The following is a 22,032-nucleotide window of genomic DNA, read 5'->3' on the forward strand; positions in this document are numbered from 1 at the left end:
CTTGGTATATTCCACACTTAATCTGTATTGGCTGTGATGTGATATTATTTGAATTTGTTTGGATATTAAGTGTGGTTTTCCAATATTTCATTACTATGTTTAGGAACTGTATTAATTTAGGATCTACTTTGTATATTTCCAATATCTGCAGTAACCATAGATGGGGTACACTATCAAAAGCTTGTGGTAATCAATGCATGCACAGTGCAGCGACCTTTGTTTAGTTTTAGCTTGATACGTCACCTCTGTATCCATTGTCAGCTGCTCTTTACATCCGCTTGCTCCTTTGCAGCAGCCTTTTTGTTCTTCATTTATAATTTGGTCTGTGTTGTATGTGTCATTAATTTCTGTGTAATGACTGAAGTTAATATTTTGTATATTGTTGGTAGGCATGTTATGCGGCGATATTTTTTGGGTTTGCTGTGTCTGCTTGATCTTTAGGTTTCAGATAAGTTATTCCTTGTGTGAGTGTATCAGGGACTATGTATGAGTCTGCAATGTAACTGTTAAATAATTTAGTTAGATGTGAGTGTGAGTAAGTGAACTACTTTACCCAGAAATTTGCTATTTTATCATTTCCAAGGGCTTTCCAGTTGTGTGTAGAATTAATTGTTCGGGTGACTTCATGTTGCAAAATTATCACTTCAGGCATTTGTGGTATCATCTTGTATGAGTCTGTTTCTGGTTGTATCCACAGTGCATGTCTATTATGTTATGCTGGGTTTGACCATATGTTACTCCAGAAGTATTCCATGTCTGTTATGTTTGATGGATTGTCTATTTTCATGTGTGTGTTATCTATTGTCTGGTAAAATTTCTTTTGGTTTGTGTTGAATGTTTGGTTTTGTTTCCTTCTATTTCCACTTTTTTGTATCTCCTAAGTCGTTTGGCCAATGCTTGTAATTTCTGCTTCTCTTCATCTGGGGGTATCCTGTTATTTTTGATTATTGCATGGATCTGATCAGCTAGTCGTTGTTCTGTTAAAAATTTTAATTCTGTGTATCTGGTAATAAATGTTGTGTATACTTGTGATCTGTATCCAGTTGTGTTGGTTCCTAAGTTTGTTGCTTGGTAACAACAGAACATGAGGTGTCAGTTAACTTCATCTGACCATCTCATCCTCTGTCTTTGTTTTTCTTCTAGAGTTGTTGCAGAAATATGTCCTGCAAAACACCTCTATTTGGATTTAAATCATTTTCCGTGTGGCTAGCAGTGTCGTTACCATTGTGGACGGGCAAAGGGTTCAAGCGTCGTCTCCGACCATGACAGCGCTTGTCCGAGGCTTCATTAGTTCTGTCCTGAACCAACTAATCACACTAAAAGGGGGGGGGGGAGGGGTTAGCCCAATTAGTGGTTTGTTCTTTTCGTCGCCTTTTACGACTGGCAGAACATACCGGAGGCCTATTCTTTTCCCGAGCCTCCACGGGTTATTATTATTATTATTATTATTGGCAATGGTCCTACACAAGGCCCGAAGTCTTCCACTTTATGCCATTTCAGAATAAGCAGTCAATCAGTCAAGTGGTTTGCGAACAGCAAATGTAGCGCAAACATTTTAACTTAGTTGATTTTAAATAAGGTACAGGACATCGATGAAGTAAGTGTCGCTAGGGAGAAGGGATACGCATGGGAAACGTGTTTTGTAACAAGTGTGTAGCCTCAATGTGGACAGACTTCTCTTCTGAGGAGGAATTGTAAGCAGCAGTCGCGATGGATTGAGAATTGTTTCATCATTCTATTAAAAAAAGTTTGTTTGAAATAAGTAGTAACAATTGTCTAACTGACCAATGAGTCTGTGTTTTAATAAAACACCTACAAAATCTAAATATCGTTTGTCTTTCGTCATTTAAAAAATAGGTGTTCAAAGAATTTTTGTTCATCCTAAAATTTAGTTATGTGCTCAGAAAGATTGGAAACTACTGTACTACAGGGTGCCGTATAGTCTAAAATTATGGGGGAACACTGAGTTTGAAGTAGGGTACATGTACTACTCTCAGATGAAGAAATTTGCGCAAATGAGTATTTCGTGGCGGGCGTCATCGAGCCAAATAAAAAAATATCCGGCGTGAACTATCAATGAAAATCTTCTGGGTAATTTGGCGGGTCATATTTCTTCTATACGCTCGACGTTTCGAACAGTATTCCATATATATTATCAATTGTATATTGGGTGTCATCCTGTACTAATGCAACTGGAATGATGTTGAAACGTGTGGAACAACGAATTTAACGCATTCTGATCTGTTGCTGACTTCTTCGTTTAATATTAGTGATACATTGTCTTGCTTTTAGAAATATAAGTATCAAAATTTTATTATTAACAAAGTGAAAATTGTTGTATATGGCATGAATTTAGCAACTGAGAGAATAAAAGTTGATGAGAACACCAACAAAACATTGTTTGAGAGCCGCTTCTAACTCATGAGACTAAGATTGCCCTTAACAATTTTCCTTCTATGTGACTGATTCACGTAGTACAAAGTAGAAGTCATCTACTTCTACGTGGGCACCTAGTAAAGCCTAGATCGCCGAATCAAGTCCCGACTGGAATCCGGAATCCGGGGGTACTTTAAATGTGTCATTGTTGAATGTTTCCTTCACAGTAACAGAAAATAATCAAAGAAATCGTAGTATAGCGTATGTGACTAACATAGTAACATAGAGGTAAATATATCACAATTAGCGTTGGCCATGCGGTCACGTAGCCAGCTCCTAATTATATGACTAAAAAGCGTTATGGTTCAAATGGCTCTGAGCACTATGGGACATAACTTCTGAGGTCATCAGTCCCCTAGAACTCAGAACTACTTAAACCTAACTAACCTAAGGGCATCACACACATCCATGCCCGGGGCAGGATTCGAACCTGCGACTGTAGCTCCCAGACCGCTCGGCCACCCTAGCCTGCAAAAAGTGTTGTGTTTAATGGTATTTATTATTCTTCCCTCTGAAAGAAGACCAAACAAAGCTGCCACGAACGTATTACATTTCCAGAACATACCGCCAGCTTTCACGGCAAACACACACGCGTATTCGTGTTATACAAGGGCTTCGTTGTTTACCGGAAAATTCGCTCCCGCCCCCGCCGTCAAGTAAATGTTATGACGCTGCCAGGAACAGCAACACTTCCCCTAGCAGTGGGCAGTGCATGACGAGACCGAAGCACTCGGGCTGCCCATACAAGATGTTTTCTCCTCCAGCATCATACTCCTGAAACTGAACTTAATGAGACTATTATAGTCTCATTATGTTGCTTTAGCAGCGTATTAAAATATTAGATCAATGCTAGTTTCCATCGAATCCTTCAGCACTTCATAGTTCCGGAACTGTTAATTTTCTCCCACAGATTTAAAAATCCTTATAAATTCACAATGACATGTTATATTATCAGAAATTGTGCAACAATTACGAATTGTAATTAACAAATAGTTAACATGGAAGCACTAGAGAACCTTAATCGTTTCTTACGTAGACCCTGAGATGGTATTTCTTTTTTCTAATTTCTCCAAATACTTGTTCTGTAGCTGTATGTGATAGGCTTACAAACCTCAGAAGTTTCAGATTTTCATTAAACTTTCCATTTTATTAACAAACTGATTCACTAAAATGATGTGTGCCGTAATAGTGGCAAATATTACAAGTGAGATCAATGTGTCTTTTCTGTATAACTCTTATACCTGGAGTCCCTCACCACAATCTATTCACCTGTCTCTTTTCTGCGGACAGTTGAACGGACCGCAGAAGCAGAGGCAGCATCGCAGGCATATCACTTACTGCAAATGTATTAAAGCCTAGTAAAAATCACACAACAGCAGATGCCTATCGTCTAGCAGTATTGTCTGCTGGAAAAGTCACTTATAGTTACTACATGTTATAGATCCCCACATGCAAAATGAAGCAGATAACAGTTTGTTGAGATTATAATGTTAATATTATGAAAGATTCAAACGATTTGGAAATGTTGCTCAGCACTTATAACATGAGTTCATTTCCTTTCAGAAATAGACAGGAAAGTAGTACACTAACAGACAACACATTTGTAGGTGAAAATTTAATCAGTAGCGTAAATGTTTATCCAGTAGTGAATGGCCTCTCTGACCGTGATATATAACTAATTACAGTGAAGTGATACCATAGAAAGTAGAATAATTAATGAGCAGATAAAGTTTCAAGCAGCTTCAGGGGAAGATAACTTTAAGGCCGTATTAAATGTGCCAATCTTAACCCTAAATTCAATGTGTTTATTGATAGAGTTGTTTCAGTCGTTAAGAGCTGATATCGCAAGGAAATAAAGTATGGTACCAGGAAGACACTAAAGAAACTTCCACAATTACAACAAGAATCATAATATCACGTGCAATAAAAACTAATTTTTTTAATGGTTACAACAAACAGAGAAGTAGGACTGATTACATATTGCAAGAAATACAATGCTATCTAAAGGAAAGTGATTAAAAAAGCAAAAACTTCTAAGTTATGTCTCAAATTAATAATTTTGATAGTAAAATGAAATCTATATGGACAAAACAGAATCGGCAAATCAGTTAAAGAATGTGAGGTACGCTGCAGTCTAGCCCCTTTATGAGAAAATAGTAACGCAGATTTTAATTATTACTGACCATCCTCAGTATTTAACTCCTCCTCGAAGGTACCGAGGAGTATTATGTATGCAAGAACCGAAACACACCTCCCTCAAAATAAGATACTTCATGACAAAATACTGTCATTTATGCGACATGTCAGACGCATTTGATTACGCAGTTCATTGCATTCTCCTACAGATGCTCAAATATTATAGTATGGTAGTAAATGGTTTACATTCTATCTAACTAAAAAGATGCACAGATTATAACAATTAAAATGTCAAGAACGATGAGTTTCCAAAAACAGCACAGCTGTATGAAGGTGCTTTCCTGCAACTACCGGTTTCACGTCAGCAGACGCATCTTCAGGTTTATAATGGATATATTTGGCTATTTTTCCGTACTGTAGATGGACAATAAGGGAGTCTCAGCTTTCTGGAAGTTATCCACGTTAAAAATCAAAACATAATATTATGGAAATATAACCATTATAAACCTGAAGATGCATCGACCATGACGTAAAATCGCAATTGCGAATAAAGCACCCTCATACAGCTATGTGCCGTTTGGAAACACCTAATCATTCTTGACTTTTTAACTGTTATAGTTTTTATGATAATTTGAATGGCTATTGAGTGTTGAGGAATGAAGAGTGGTACATTAATAAATTCAGGGAGTGTACACAGTAACACAGGATTTTCAAAGTGGGGAATAACCACCACAGATGAACCACAAAGGTCTATATCGGGTCAGTTCCTGGTCTCATTCTATGTAAATTATCTACTATGATATATCCAAGAGGCAGAAACAGTTCTCTTTGCTGAAGTTGAAAGTATTATAATTAAGTCTTACAGAAAATTTTCAGCAATTGAATATGTAGATAAAATTTTGTTCAGAAGTTCGAAGAAAGACAATACATGCAGTTTAGTACATCTCAAGGCCTGATCACATAATTAGAAATAATACGTAAGATAAATCAATAAATGAAAGAGAGAATTAGAAATTCTTACGTGTTTATACTTACAATAACCTGAACTGGAAGTCACAAATTATAGACCTTTTTTAATGTCTCAAAGCTGCAACTACTGCATTACATACATCAGACGATGGATATGAAAATGTTAAACAGTTGACTTATTTTCATTCACTAATGCCTCATGCCGTCATATTCTGTGATAAGTTGCCAATGACGAAACGTTCGTTCCACAGATGTGTGTAATGTACGTATCGTGTCCAATTGAGGACCTCTTGTACATAGTTTTTTTGCGTACACCAACAACCGCAACACAGTACGCTTTCGCCTTATGAACCTTGTAAATAATTGATTACCGTTTGAAGCCTCATTCATACGTACAACACCACATGGGTAAATAATATTCGCTGTCTTTCGTTCAGCCTTAGTGTGGCACAGAAAGGCGTAACATCAACCGATCTATTTACTGTTTCAGATTAACCTGTATTAACTATCTGTGATCCTAATTTTGAAATTTTTAGTTATCAGCAACGTCTTTTAGTTCTTTCGCGAAACGGAACAAAAGGAAATGGCACTATCTCTGGCAATACTGCTATTATATCTCAAGCTTTCGAAATTTTACTCAAAAAATGCACAACTCGACACAAAGGGTGTTCAAAAATTCTATGTCCAAAGTAACAGGGATGATGGTGGATACAAAGAGAGCTAACGTATTTCGTAAAGCAACCACGTAACGGAGACGCATATTTTTGGAGTACTGACTATGCAGTAGATTATTTTATGTGATTGGGAATAAAATGGTGTTAAATATTTTCCATTGCTTTATTATTCTGAGCACTATTACGTTACAATATGCACAAAATGACCACCATTAACATCAGCGAAGGGGAGGTATCGATTAAACGAGGAGATAAGCGTTCGCTGGGAAATGCGTAATGTGTTCTGCATTTGCGTAGCTATGGCAAGAAATCTTGCAACGGACTCCGCCTACGAATCAACATGAATAGAATACACCTCGGCTTTCGTGTAACCCCAGAGAAAGAAATGTAATGGGGTGAGCTCCGGGGATCTTGCCAACCAATGTACAGGTCCTCACCGGCCACTCCACCGATTACCAAAAGTACTTTTTATTATTGCTCATACTGGCTCCGCAAAGTGCGGTGGGACCCAATCATGCTAAAACCACGCTCTGCTCCTGATATCTGGGGGTACCTCCTCCAATAACGTCAGCAGCTGATCTTCCTATAACAGTTTGTGCACTGGCCATCTGAGTCGAACAGACAACATGTAAGGCCCACATAAGGAGTCGCTCGCGATACCGTCCCACAAGTTTACTGATGACCTCTCACAACTATAATACGCAACTTTTGATATGAGCACGCATATGAATTGTGACCATCGTGAATATACACATCAAAAAAGTTTTGCATCACCCCGGTTCCCGAAACTCATGAATATAGACGTTGACTATGGATATTGTCTCACAGACACAGTCCCTTTGACTGTTCAGAGATGTCACTAAACCCGTCCAAAGGTATAACCAACCATGCATGAGCAGCGCCTATTAGAAGGATGGGGTCCAACCGCCCATCTGTTCCAGTCATTCCACCAGGAAGGAGGTACACGGCTCTTGTCAGTAGTTCAACCAAGCCCAGACGGTCAATACGGCGGTTCGATCACTTCCGCATTGTTACTTTGTGCCAGGAAGGGCTCTCAACAAGGGAAGTGTCCAGACATCTCCGAGTCAACCAAAGTGATGTTGTTCGGACATGGAGGAGATACAGAGAGACAGGAACTGTCGATGACATGCCTTGCACAGACGGCCCAAGGGCTACTACTGCAGTGAACGACCGCTACTTACGGATTATGGCTCGGAGGAACCCTGACAGAAACGCCATCATGTTGAATAACGCTTTTCGTGCAGCCACAGGACGTCGTGTTACGACCCAAACTGTGCGCAGCAGGCTACATGATGCGCAACTTCTCTCCCAACGTCCATCTCGAGGTCCATCGGTGCAACTGTGACACCAAGCAGCGCGGTACAGATGGGCCCAACAACATGCCGAATGGAGCGCTCAGGATTGGCATCACGTTCTCTTCACCGAAGAGTGTCGCCAGACAATCGTCAGAGACGTGTTTGGAGGCAACTCGGTCAGGCTTAACGTCTTAAGAAACACTGTCCAGCGAGTGCGGCAAGTTGGAGGTTCCCTGCTGTTTATGTGGCATTATGTGGGGCCGACGTACGCCGCTGGTTGTCTAGGAAGGCGCCGTAACCGCTGTACGATACGTGGATGCCATCCTCCGACCGATAGAGCAACCATATCGGCACCATACTGGCGAGGCATTCGTCTTCATGGGCGACAATTCGTGCCCTCATCGTGCACATCCTGTGAACGACTTCTTTTAAGATAGCGACATTGCTCGACTAGAGTGACCAGCATATTCTCCAGACACGAACCCTATCGAACATGTGTGGAATAGATTGAAAAGGGCTGTTCATGGACGACGTGACGCACCAACCACTCTGAGGGATCTATGTCGAATCGCCGTTCATGAGTGGAACAATCTGGACTAACAGTGCCTTGATGAACTTGTGAATGGTATGCCACGACGATTACAGGTATGCATCAATGCAAGAGGACGTGCTACTGGGTATTGGAGGTACCGATGTGTACAGAAATCTGGACCATCACTTCTGAAGGTCTCGCTGTTTGGTGGAACCTGCAATGTGTGATTTTCATGAGCAATAAAAAGGGTGGAAATGATGTTTATGTTGATCTCTATTCCAATTTTCTGTACAGGTTCCTGAACTCACGGAACCAAGATGAAGCGAAACTTGTTTTGATGTGTCTAGCTTCCCGAGTAAATCAAGCCTCATCTGCAAACATTAATTCAAGAAAACGAAGGTGTTCATTAGCTTGTTACAGGAACCAGAGTACATACTCAAAACGGTCATTTTCTCAAGGCCTGTACTCTCATAGGGCGATAAGAATGATGCAGCTGTTCGCGCAACACATCCCATACCAAACTATGGTGCATGCCGAGCGCAGCAGTAATTTCTCGTGTATGTGTCTCTGGATTGTTCTCAAAGTGTAACAGCACCGTCCATGGTCTGCCCGCATCATCCCTGCTTGCCATCAATGTGCGTGGACTGCAGTACATGTCCGATAATGTGGACATTTTCTGTGCATTCACTGGGCTCTTCGACAATTGTCTTCAGCCACACCATAAGCACAAAGTGCATGTCTCGCAAGTCTCTCCATATGTAGCGCTTCTTGTCGACACTGCAACTGTCATGCAGAAACTAGAACTACCCACTGTTTATTGACTCAGTGTCGAAGTTCATGACATCACAATATGCTAAGATATCTCAAACTAACGTTTGGTGTAACAACGTCAGATACAACCACTTTTGACGGCCGGTGTAGCCGAGCGGTTCTAGACGCTTCAGCTACGGCCGCAGGTTCGAATCCTGCCTCGGGCATGGATGTGTGTGATGTCCTTAGATTAGTTAGGTTGAAGTAGTTCTAAGTTCTAGGCGACTGATGACCTCAGAAGTTAAGTCGCGTAGTACTCAGAGCCATTTCAACCATATATATATATATATATATATACATACATATATATATATATATATATATATATATATATATACATACATATATATATATATATACATACATATATATATATATATATATATATATATATATATATATATATATATATATATATATGTATATATGTATATATAACTTATCTGCTCCACTCGTGTGTTATCTATGAATGCTCAGTGCTCTCGCAATATGGGTAAAATTACATAAGACCGTAAAGTGCATCGAATCAGATAAGAAATGTAGATCTCATAATGTGGTGCCAAACCACATTCAGTTACGAACAAACTCCAAGACAGGCTATCAAAGCAGGACAATGGGCATGGCTTAAGTCTCAGATTAAAGAAAGTTACAAACATAAGAAGTCACTCAAATGAAACTCTATGCAGACTACCTAATGTTAACAGCAGCGTTATCCACATTACAATCTGATTACACTACAAGTTCTATTGACATTCTCAATATGCGGCTCTTCAAATCAAGCATATCTATGGAAAGAAGTTAGCGAATGTTGTACACAAACAACAAAATGCAGTAGGAACCACGTGAATAAAACAGACAACAAAAATTTTAAATTTTTTATGATGGAAGAAAACTTTAGAGGCATATCTTTTAATTATGTGGTACTGACTTTTTAAATAAGTGTTTACAGTAAAACTTAAGTAAAAATTGGAACGCAGTGCAATTAAAAATCTTATCACCCCCACTAAGGTACCCACTGTTATAGCAAAATTATCTTCCGCTGAAGTCAAACAAATAACAAGGTAGCTGGAATAGTATGAGGTAGACAAATCAAAGCAACTAAATAATATTTTGAGCGCTTGTGACAATAGGACTAAGAGATATCAACGAAAAATTAGATGACAACAATGCAATATGTTTAACAGCAGTAAATGAATTTTTCATTTAATAAGGAATGAGGTGGAATATGAAATTAAAGTCTTGGAATTGTTTGATGAAAATAATATTATAATGATACTGAAAGAACTCACAGCAAAGGACAATTGACAGATTAAACGTAAGTTAAAAGAATGTGATTTTCTGTTCAGAGAGCATGAGGTAAGTCAATGCCAAATAATGAATCCTCGTACTCCTAAGTTCAGGGCACAGCCCAAACTATATCAAGAAAATATCCACTCATTAACTGCATAAATAGCCCAGCGTATGTTTAAGTAAAAAATTAATCAACATTATCAGAGATATTTTTATCTGCGAAAAAATTACACAGTCAAAAACTCAAGGACAATTCCCTCACAATTAGTGATCACTACTGTTACTCGCAATTGTGAATTTTTCTCATCTGATATTTATTATGTGTATACTAACATCCTGATATCAGAGACAATTCAACTAATAAGGAGTAATTTCGATTAAGGGAGGTTTACTATCTTTTGGATCAAAAAATCTGTTTTTAAAAATTGCATTTTTGGATCGATAAAAGTTTTTAGAATCCACCCCTGAAACGGTTTTTCCGAATACGGAACGGAAATATTTTTTATTCGCGGTTGAACAAAAAAATGCACCTGCCTGTAATCGGCCTTTTTCACGCACCAGTTTTTTTCTTTCGGAGGACACGTTATTGTACCGGTGCTTGGGAGGAAACACACAGAATTCAAATGAAAGTTTGAACGCGTGTGTTTGGAAGTTAGCCCCAAAGCATTTGCATTCTGGTGCGAAGACTGTGGAGATCGCGACTTTCCTGGCAGTGAGCGGCTTCAACGAAGGGTATTCAGCAACTCTGAGGACCGTGACTACGATGGACGTCACCCTGGGACTCTGTTTGACGCAGTTCGCCAAGCACTCGGACGACTACCGGATTCAAGCGGCCGTACGAGTGACTGTGGAGCAGCGCAGGATGTCCCAGATCGAGCAAAACGCCCTCTATGAGGAAGAGGAAGGACTAGTTTATGGACCCGGGATAGCAGATTGAACGTAAGTTGCATAATATTGCATTTATATGTAATCAAAACTTCAAACGCGTTTTTGTCGAAATTACATTTTTATGGCGCGGTATGGTAACTTCAGATCTACTGAACCGATTGGCATGATTCTTTCTTCCCGAAGAAGCGAACTAAATTACCTAGGAGTTGTACCATTTTTATTCCGATCCATCAACCAGAAGTATTTTTACTTGGCCGACGAAGTCGAAAAATCGATGAAGAAGCCCTATCTCTTTAAATGGCCGCCATTTTGTTTCCTATGATGCAAATATCTTAAGCGTGGTACAACTCCTAAAAAATCTTATATACTTCGCTAACGTCATCTCAATTTTGATTTCAGACGAGCCGGCTGACCTGTGACATACCGCGCATGGAGGTCTACATCGAAATTTTGTTTCGTTCCGACGGCACTTCCGCCTTTGCTCTTAGACATTTTCGGTCAAAAAAGATTCCAGTTTGTAGAGGAAATATCAATAAATATTTTGACCAAATGTGACATTGATATCTATAACACATCCCGAGAAAACAATTCTCAAAGAACATGCTTTTTTTGGGTCAAAGATAGTAAACCTCCCCTTAAATTTAACCAAATTTCCCACCCAGAAACCGCAGAGATTATTGAACTTTTACAACTCGAAACATCCAGTAATTATTCTGTTAAAAGACCCCATATATATCCAAAAAGATAGTCTAGTAATGAGAAGGTGCCTGGCAGGCATACTAGCTGATATCTTTATCAATAGTCTAGAAAGAAAATTGTTTATCAATTTTGAACAAAGTACTAGAGAAATTACATAAAAGATAAGCAGATGACTCCATTTTTCTGTTTGAAGGTTCTGTGCAAGAAATTGATTATCTGCACATTTTTCTAATACTTTACATCATAATATAAAATTTACAAAATATGTTGAGACAGCTACCTATATTTACACATTAAAAGAGGGAATAATGAGATTACTCTGGGGATTCGTCTTGATCTTACTACTATTGATGGCATTATAGATTCAACATCATGTCATCCAGATACTCTTAAGAAAGCTTGTTTAAATTTCATTATTAGTAGACTGAGAACTTTATCTTTAACACGAACTGAAATAAAGGGTGTAAACGGTGTAAGCTGGCAAAAAAATCCTGCTAATAGAACACAAGTAACTGATTTAAAACGTTTCGTAACATATTTTTCCCGTTCCTACCGTTGTCCCAGAAAAACAAAAACAGATCTCGGGACAACGTTTTTGGAAAGGCAGACACTGGTAGTGAAAACTAATTAGACGTGACTTGTGGAAACGTTATGCGCAGTAGACTGGGAGAATTCATTAAACGGGGTCAAAACACTACGGGGTGGCTGCTCCATCTCTCTGCCAATACAGGTACACTTACGTAAGCAAACGGTTCGTGTTATTTACCGCTGCGCGTATTGATATAGCACGCGTGTGTCGCAAACACATGGGCAACTTTGGCCTACGTGGTTGAGTCGCTATAATACGCCGATCATCGGCAGTCGTCGAGTTACCTGTGCAGACGTTATTGAAACTCTGTTAAACGTTAGGCTCGAAGGGAGATTTACCATCACTGAACTATGGGACACTCATTTAATTTACGGCGAGGCAAAAGGTGTTGCGAGGGCAGCTGTACGAATTTACAGAGAACGTTTCCCATAATGAAGAATTCATTCGCACCGAAGTCCAGAACTTACCTTTACATTTTTACCTTAATTCTGTATGTGAAACGTGTTATCTGTTCTGATATGCTTTCGTTTTATTATTAAATAAATCATGACAGACAAAAGCTTACGAAAACGTATTCATTTGCATGGATTGAGAAATAATGGTTCTTTACTCCCCGCGCAGAAGGCAAAGGCCCACGACGCAAAGGACGTACATTGGAAGCTAGGGAACGAATTCTGAACCGCACCCACGGTGATCCTGTTCCGAGTACTAGAAACATCGCCCGCCAAGTGGGTGTTTCGCACACTGTTACTTATAATCCGTCTTGATTGCAAAAATGTTTATTCACATGACCGGTTTCGGTTCCTCTAGAACTATCTTCAGACCTGCAATTTCGGTTACAGGCGTAACCCGTCCACACACAGCAACCTTCACATGCTGATGTGACGCAGAATTTGTAGGTTGCTGTGTGTGAATGGGTTACTCCTGTAACCGAAATTGCAGATCTGAAGATGCTTCTAGAGGAACCGAAACCGGTCTTGTGAATAAACATTTTTTCAATCAAAACGTATTATAAGTAACATTGTAAAACCACTGGTTGCGGTTATCCCATCAGACATTATGTCGGTTTTTGCAAAGTATCGCACTCTGTCGTTCATCGCAGTTTGAAAGAGGAGCGTTTGCTTCCTGGCCACATTCAACGTGTACAAGAGTTTGAAGAGCAAGATTTTCCTTCGCGACGAGAATTCTCAGAGTGGGTTTTGTTACAACGTGCGCAGCATGATTTTATAAACAAAATGCTCGTCACAGATGAAGCGTGTTTCACTCGCGACGGAGTAACTAATTTCCATAACGTGCACGTGGAGGTTACACAGTCCGCTCTAAATTGCAGCAACGCGTTCTCAGCACCGCTTTTCCGTAAATGTAAGGGAGGTTATAATCGATGATTACATTATTGGTCCTTACGCTTTGCATGCACAATTGACTGGTAACAATTACAGAACTTTTATAAAGGAAACATTGCTGCCATCTTTGTTGGAAAATATTCCGTTATCCATACATCACAGCATGTGGTTCGTCCACAATGGTGCTACACCCCACATTGGTCACAAAGGACGAAGGTTTTTGAAAAGACTATTTCCAGGGCGATGGATAGGTCCACGTCGATGAACAGCACGCGGTCCTGATTTAAATCTACTGGATTTTTGCTTTTGGGACCATATGAAGGTGCTTATTTTTGCTGAGCAAGTGAATAATGGGGACGAACTAACGAAGAGGATTTTCGATGCTGCCAATACCATAAAATCAAATGTGCATGTGTGTAAACGAGAGCGACGAAACTGGGCTCGCCGTAATGAAGCATGCGTCGAATCGAATGGTGGACATTTTGAACACTTACTGTAGTGTTGATGTAACAGGAAACAAAGTAATTTATGTTTCATTTTCGTTACGGTACGCTTGTAGAAAAGGCAAATAATCTGAATTTAGTTTTCGTTGTGGTATTGTTGTAGAAAGAGAAAACAACTGATTGTAATTAATGGACAACAAAATTGACGTTATTAGTTGATTTTGCGGCAAGAGAAACACATTTAATTTGATGTTAGCTTTTCTTTACTACCACGATCTTCTTTACGGTGATATTGTAAAAAGAGAAAACATCTGGTTGTGCGTAATCCATTACTTACGTAAAACGAATTACACTTTTTTGACAACCCAATGACTGTTTAAACCGCATGCTTCGGTAGTACGTAGCTGCCACGCCATGTCGTTGTACACGTCCAATGTTTACAATTTTTCTCGTTCGCCTGTCGCCTTCCTCTGACTGTCGCATAGAAGTCGGTAATTCACGCGTGCCGTCAGTTGACAATGTAAACAGAAATGCATCTACTATTACACCTACAAATATCTGTGTTTTAGGAATGCAAGAATAAAGCACATGATACAAGGAAATTTCATTAGGTTTCTTTTATCGAGCACACCGAGATATACCGTCTGTATAATTTTGGCAGTTTATACCATTTACACCCTGTAGATAAAGAGGTATGCACCTTGGAAGAGGTTGCCATCAATAGTGGCACCAACCGCTAACCCCTAACCCCCCCCCCCAACCCCACCCCACCCTCATACCGCCACCCCCAGCACCCAGCAGTGACCAAATTCTGAATGCAAAAAAGTTAGATATGTCACAGCATGAAGTGCAATTGACCACGTTAGCTAAGGAGGTCAGTAATAACACTAAAGAATACTTTGCATCTATACCCCACATTGGCACAGTTTCCACCAAATTGCCTCAGTATTTAAAAATGCAAGGGTGCAAATTTCATTTTAAACTAATAACAATTTAGGCAAGCAATTAAGATACTATAAAAATGGAATTGTCCCATACACAAAATCTGGAGTAAACAAGGTCAGTTGCGGGCCATGTAATAGATGCTATATAGCACAACTTGGCAGGTCAGATCCAAAGAACACTGTACGAAGACTGAAAGCAACACTTCAAAATTCAGTAAAATCTTAGGAATAGTATTGAACAATCTATAGACATAATACAGGTTTTACCTAAGAGTAAAAACATGAGTATCTTAGAAGAAATAGAAATATATGAAGTTTTGTCTAAGGGCCCTGATACAGTTCCGAATGACCAACAATGTCTTAGAAACAGGAGCTTCTTGTTAAACCTTACATTTGCTGTATGATCTCTAGCATTTATGTGGAGAAATAGTTTATCTAACATTGTGATTTTTTATTGGCCATGTGATGACACATAGGTTCAATTTATATCTTACTACAGACACACCTTCTCTTTGTAGTCTAGGTAGGTGGCAGTCATTTCTCTTATTCTGCTCCCCTTATCCTGTTTCCTTTCTTGCACTACTTTTTACCATACAGTTGTTATAGTAATACTCCGTCTCTACCGTCCTTGCATAGAATAGTTGTGTGGCTGTTTTGTACCACCCTTTTGGATGCCCACAGCCAGTCATTTAAATGAAACATGACGAGAAAAAAACTGGTAATGTATAACCCTATACACTATCATGCCACAGGTCAATGCATATTTTATATTGTACATAGAATCTTAACTCAAGTACATGCATATAGTTTTCTATGTTAATGTATTTGTTTAAAGCTCCTACAGATGAGCATCCTTTTAAGAAATACATTGTACTTGGAAATACAAATATGACTTTTACTTTTTCTAACGAAATGATCGCTGCTATCTTTTTGGTAATGTCTTAAACTGAAGGTAACAAGTTCACTTACCCAAGAAAGCTTGGAACTAGATAAAATTGAATCGTATAATGATGTTTTTTACATCAGTAGCTTCTATGTCACAGTTAGGTTTATTGTACTCACTAGAGATTCCTAAATTCTATTGAACTGATTGCATTTGTCTTTCGCTTATGTATATTTATTGATTTCAATTCAAAATTATTTTTCATTTGATGGTTTTTCTTACTAAGGGTCTATTACCCTACGTTATCTAATCTACAATGCTTTAATACATTTATGGGAACATACCATAGTTTATATGTATTTCCAATCTCATGCAGTGTATGTCATGTGTACACTTGGATGGTAGATTGTGATATATTTGTGCAAATGTGTGTAACTTATTTTAATATTTCCCTCTCTTGAGCACTATGAATAAGATATTTCTTTAACTCACACTAAACTTTTAACTGTCTATGCTTTTTATGTTTTGTACATGTTTATTAATGATATTTCTGTAATATCAGAAAATGTATTTTATTACACCATAGTGGCAAACATTTTATGTACTTAGTTCTGTGTTTTACTTCTATGTTACCACAGATTTTCTTACTCAGTTGTGTCTGTATGAGGTTTTATGCAACAATGTACTTTGCTGGAAGTTTCTGTAAGTAAGATTATGTGAGGATGTATTTTGGTTTCATTTGACGTTGCAAACAGAACTATTACTGCTTCTACATTATGTAATTGGTTATTTTTTTTTTTTTGCCTTATTTTACATTGAATAATAACATGTCTCCAGCAGAGCATTTCTGATCCTATCCACAACAAAAGTGTCAAATAATTTTTACTTATTAGGAACTATGGTAAATTGAGGTTTACAGAACCTGTTAGATACTGGATGTATCTGTAAATTCGCCAATTCTAGCAAATCTCCTTGCACCACTCGTGATTTGCACCTGTCATTAGCAACCTATGATGAACATGTTCACTGATCTACATTTGCTATGTTGAACCAATGTTATTTTTCACTAGGTGGGTTTCCTACAGTCTATTACTCAATGTAATATAATACTTTAAAACACTTCTATGAATGTACTGTGGTTACTATATGGTAGATAGGATGCTGAATAGTGACTTCTTTGTGCAAGTGCAGTTTAATTGTAATAAGATTTCCCTTTCATAGGCTCCATATACAATATGTTTTCTTCAGAGCATATCAAACTTATAATGGCCTATATTTTCAATGTTTTCTACATATTTGCTTGCATCATTCCTGTAATATATAAAGCTGTATGTTACTATGCCACAGTAACAAGTATTTCTAGGTACTTGGTACTGTGGTTTACCCCTGTGTTGCTGACTGATTTTATAACTCAATTACGTGTATGTAAGATTTTCTGGCTGGATGTACTTTGTTAAAAGTTTCTGTAAAAGCTTTGTATGAGCAATATTTTTTTGGTTACTGGTTGACGATGCAAACATGACCATTAATGTTTCTGCATTAAGTTACTGCTAACTTCTTTTGGCAGTATAATTTGTAGTGTGTTATTACATTTCTGTAAGCATATTATTGGTACTATATATTTTCTCATTCTTGTATTGTATTTCATAGACTCACTTGTAAGCTGCTGTGTAGCTGCAATCACATATTATTCCTTGCCCTTTGTTTGCCCTCCCCCTCGCTCCACCTATCCCCCACCACCCCCCTTTCAAATGCCCTTCCTGTAAACTTCATCATACATTTCTGCCAATTCATCTCTTCTCCCATACTATTTTTTTCTCATATCCCTTCCTGCCTCCCCCCTCCCACCCCAACCACCATTGCTATACTAATCCAATCCTACAGACTTACTCTCCTTCCCCCTCTCCCCCATTTCTTCAACTCCTATCATAATGACGATTACAGTTTCTTCCTGCAAGCTTTCAACTCCTTCTTAATCACTCTGTCTCTCATAATTTCTTGTCCTGTCCCATTCAAAGTCTTCTCCCACCCCCATCCCTGATCCCCAATCTGGCCTATTCAAGTTCAACACTCAATAAAATATTCATTCATGTTTCTTATGCTGTTTCCCACTTTCAAGCCACCCATATTACAATGGCCTCCACCATGTGTAACTATTTCTAACACTAGATTTTCTACTTATCCATTCCACTAACTGACCTCTATATCCGGGCCACCATTCCCCTACAATCCCCACCAACCCCTTCACCCGCTTACCCTTCCAATCATTCTCTTCATTCTCTTCCTTTTCAGAATCTTAATGACCATCACACAATAATATCTATTCCTATTTCTTCTCCCCCATTTCTACCACCCCTCCACCTTCCTGTCCCCCTTGTTTTTTCACTCATATTGTTTTATTTAGTACTTATTATATTAGTACTAGCACTTACTATATCGCTAACCACGATTAATTTACTTCAGCACCTTATTCTTCTGTTTTGCACACATATATTATTTTCTTTATATAACATATTTAATACTTTTTATATTACTACAGTCATTTACTATATTTACTACATCGTTTATGGGCTTCTGTAGTTATTCGTCTGTTCCTTACAGACTTTGGTTTCTTGACGCTGCACAACGCATATTCACCTCCTGTTATTAACGATCTGATGTATAAAAGTAAATGCAAAGATGATGATTCACAATGCTGGTTCCAAAGACAATCACATTCTGTCAGATAACACCTGATGAGAGTCACATCCTAAAGTCATGTGTTAGTTTTGTTTACCTGCTTTGGAGTGGCTTAACAGATATGACGTAATATCAGTCTAACAAGTAAGTGAATATCTCGTAATTTTATATCGGTGTTACTATGTGTCTTAAAATTTGCATGTTCCTGCTTTTAGCATTGGTACTTTATAATGGCATAGAAGTCTAAATCTAGATAATACAAAAGACAAATATAATAACACACAGTCAAATGACGGTTTACTCTTTGAAATAACATATGATTGTTTACGAAATATACTTGTTTTTGCTCTCCTGTATCACCCCTTTTAGTGTGGGCACTGAGTTTTTGAAGACTCTGTGTACTGTTGTGCCCTAAGTTGTATTAAAAATCCTTTAATACCAATAACAAGAGAATCACCAGCTACGAAAGTAGTTCAGGCGAAGGATGTGGATGAATAGTGCACATATTATCTACGAATGATAGCTGATGTCCCTTTTATCCAGACTGTGAGACTGCAGAGTAACTAGAATTTCAAGTGTGATTGTTTACAAGTATGTTGAGAGCAGTGGCTGAGCTAGAGTCGACACCCCTATTTACATCTCTCGTAAATCACTATACCCCCCACACTTCCTCCCCCCAAATATCTTCCCGGCATTGAATAACAGCAGAAAATCAATAGCTGCAAAGGTAAATTTCGTCAAATACTACTGATGTAGTTGTAAGGACCAAATTAAATATGATGGTGGGTTGGACGTGAAAATACTTACTGTTTTAATCAATTTATAGTAATAAACATATGCCCCCACTCTTGGCTAAAACAAAATTGGTCCACAGTAGCATAAATAATGACTTGTTTCGAATCAATTGCAGTCGTACAACAGAATCAATACACTGATGTAAAACTAAAGCTTAACCTGGTTAGTGGTCCTGTGCACTGCTTTATAGTGGCATTAATTAGGACAAGTTAGAGATCAAGATTAGTACATTAATAATTTCACTATACGACATTTAAATATTTAAGCTTTCAATGAATATTAATGTGTTAATTATGTAGTCATACAGTGACTATGTGTGCTAAACACTTTAATCGCATCGTACTTTACTTTTAATTAAACAGGTGACGTTCCCCTTGGTGGCTTACAGAACACTCGTTCGACCTATACTTGAGTATTGCTCATCAGTGTGGGATCCGTACCAGATCGGGTTGACAGAGGAGATAGAGAAGATCCAAAGAAGAGCGGCGCGTTTCGTCACAAGGTTATTTGGTAACCCTGATAGCGTTACGGAGATGTTTTGCAAACTCAAGTGGCAGACTTTGCAAGAGAGGCGCTCTGCATCGCGGTGTAGCTTGCTCGCCAGGTTTCGAGAGGGTGCCATTCTGGATGAGGTATCAAATATATTGCTTCCCCCTACTTATACCTCCCGAGGAGATCACGAATGTAAAATTAGATTAGAGCGCGCACGGAGGCTTTCAGACAGTCGTTCTTCCCTCGAACCATACGCGATTGGAACAGGAAAGGGAGGTAATACAGTAGCACGTAAACTGCCCTCCACCACACACCGTTGGGTGGCTTGCGGAGTATAAATGTAGATGTAGATGTACTACCCGATAGGAGTAGGCTATACAGCAGCATCGGGTTCCACCTGCTCCCTTCACTTATACTAGCAACACAAAAACGACGCTCCGTTCTCGACAAGCACTTGTTAGTCACCTATACTAAGACCTGAAGACACAACACACACGAAAGTGATAGGTGCCCAGTGGTTATGAATAAAGAATTATCCGATTCAGCATGCTTGACCACTAATGCGTACCCCAGAGAACGATGCGATACGACATTTTCATTCATTTGTCCGGCACTATCAAGGATTTTCCATTTGTCTACAAATGCCACAACATACCGTTGTTCAAATAACGGCACGATTACTAAGCACCAAGTCAGAACGACTTGGCTATCTCGTCATTCCTTTTCTCATGTGGAATTAAGAACTGCCGATACATTTTGTCTTTCGAAGTTGAAGGCAGCAAAACCTGAGTTAGTGTTGTCTTTCCGCCTTCCGCTGTAATCTCGTCGTTGTGTAAGTCTGTCTGCATCTCATGTGCAGTACAGTAATGTGTGTTGATTAGCTGAGGAACATTAGTACACTGTAGCTAATCTGCGTTCACGTAGAACGCAGCATTTTGTGACCTGTGGTACAGAGGCGGGTTTCGTACTAACGTTTGTCGTAAGTTGCAGATGATGCTTATCCAGGGGTACTGAGCAAGGTGACGCAGTGGTCAGCACACTGGACTCGCATTCGGGAGGACGACGGTTCGAACCCGCGCCCGGCCATCCTGATTTAGGTTTACCGTGATTTCCCTAAATGCGGGGATGGTTCTTTTGAAGTAGCACGACCTACTTCCTTCCCCATCCTTTCCTAATCCGATGGGACCGATAACTTCGTTGACTGGTCCACCCCCAAATCAGCTAAGCAATCCAGCGGGTGCTAAACATAATGTCTGCCCTAGTGTGACGGCTGGGTATGTTTCACACTCCTGGTAACTACTGAGGTTTACATATACCATTTAATCTGGTGGGTTATTGGAAGGCGCCCGTTATGTCGTAATGAAAAAGCGATGACCTTTGCTTAATCTTTCATAAAACATATGTCATTTGTGTGTGTTTAAGACAGTTTAGAGTGAACGCTTCAATGCTGGCTTTGTGATGCTGACCTTCAGATCCTTATGACTACAGTTCATTTGATAATGTGCATCACTGCTGGTATTAGTCTTGGAGGCACACAAATAAGTCATTGATGGTCACAGCATAAGTGGCTGTTCCATGTGGTTTTATTAGCTGTACTAGTACGAGTCAGTGGAGTCATTCTATTTTACTGTGCGTTGTTGGAGTGACTTGTGTCGCGAGGAATTGATGCTACTTTCGTAATTCATTTCGTTCTGCTAGCCTGCTTGGGCCAGATGTATAAATTTGCGCTGGTTACCTTTTTTTAACATAACTGTGTAACTGTTATTCGTCCTCTAAACTTCCGCAGATGAAATTCTGGAATCTGTAATGAGTAGGACTTCGTAGTAGTACTGTATCTCTAAGTACATTCCTGCAAGCAAAAAATTTTAATCATTAGTAACTTAGCCGTTACTTACTAGTCAGTACCACAAATTAAATTATAGCGATGTGGCGCAATGCTAAGCATCTAGTGTTGTGCTTTATCCTTGAGTGTAATTATACGATTTTTTGAGAAAATTGAAGTAATATATTCTTGTAGTGAGAGACATAGGACGTGTAGTGTGGCGTGAGGCTGCTCTTCAGTTTTTGTGATAATATTGAGTTGTTGCTTTAACTTTAGGTTGGTTGAGGAATTA

General features: G+C 39.0%; 1 protein-coding gene across 2 annotated transcripts in view; it reads right to left on the minus strand.

The window, feature by feature from the left end:
- LOC126353821 (potassium voltage-gated channel subfamily KQT member 1-like) overlaps positions 1 to 22,032 on the minus strand; it is a 2,608,463-nt gene that overhangs the window by 2,558,397 nt on the left and 28,034 nt on the right. The window lies entirely within an intron of this gene.

The sequence above is a fragment of the Schistocerca gregaria genome, chromosome 3 (assembly GCF_023897955.1).
Source record: "Schistocerca gregaria isolate iqSchGreg1 chromosome 3, iqSchGreg1.2, whole genome shotgun sequence".
NCBI classification, from domain to species: domain Eukaryota; kingdom Metazoa; phylum Arthropoda; class Insecta; order Orthoptera; family Acrididae; genus Schistocerca; species Schistocerca gregaria.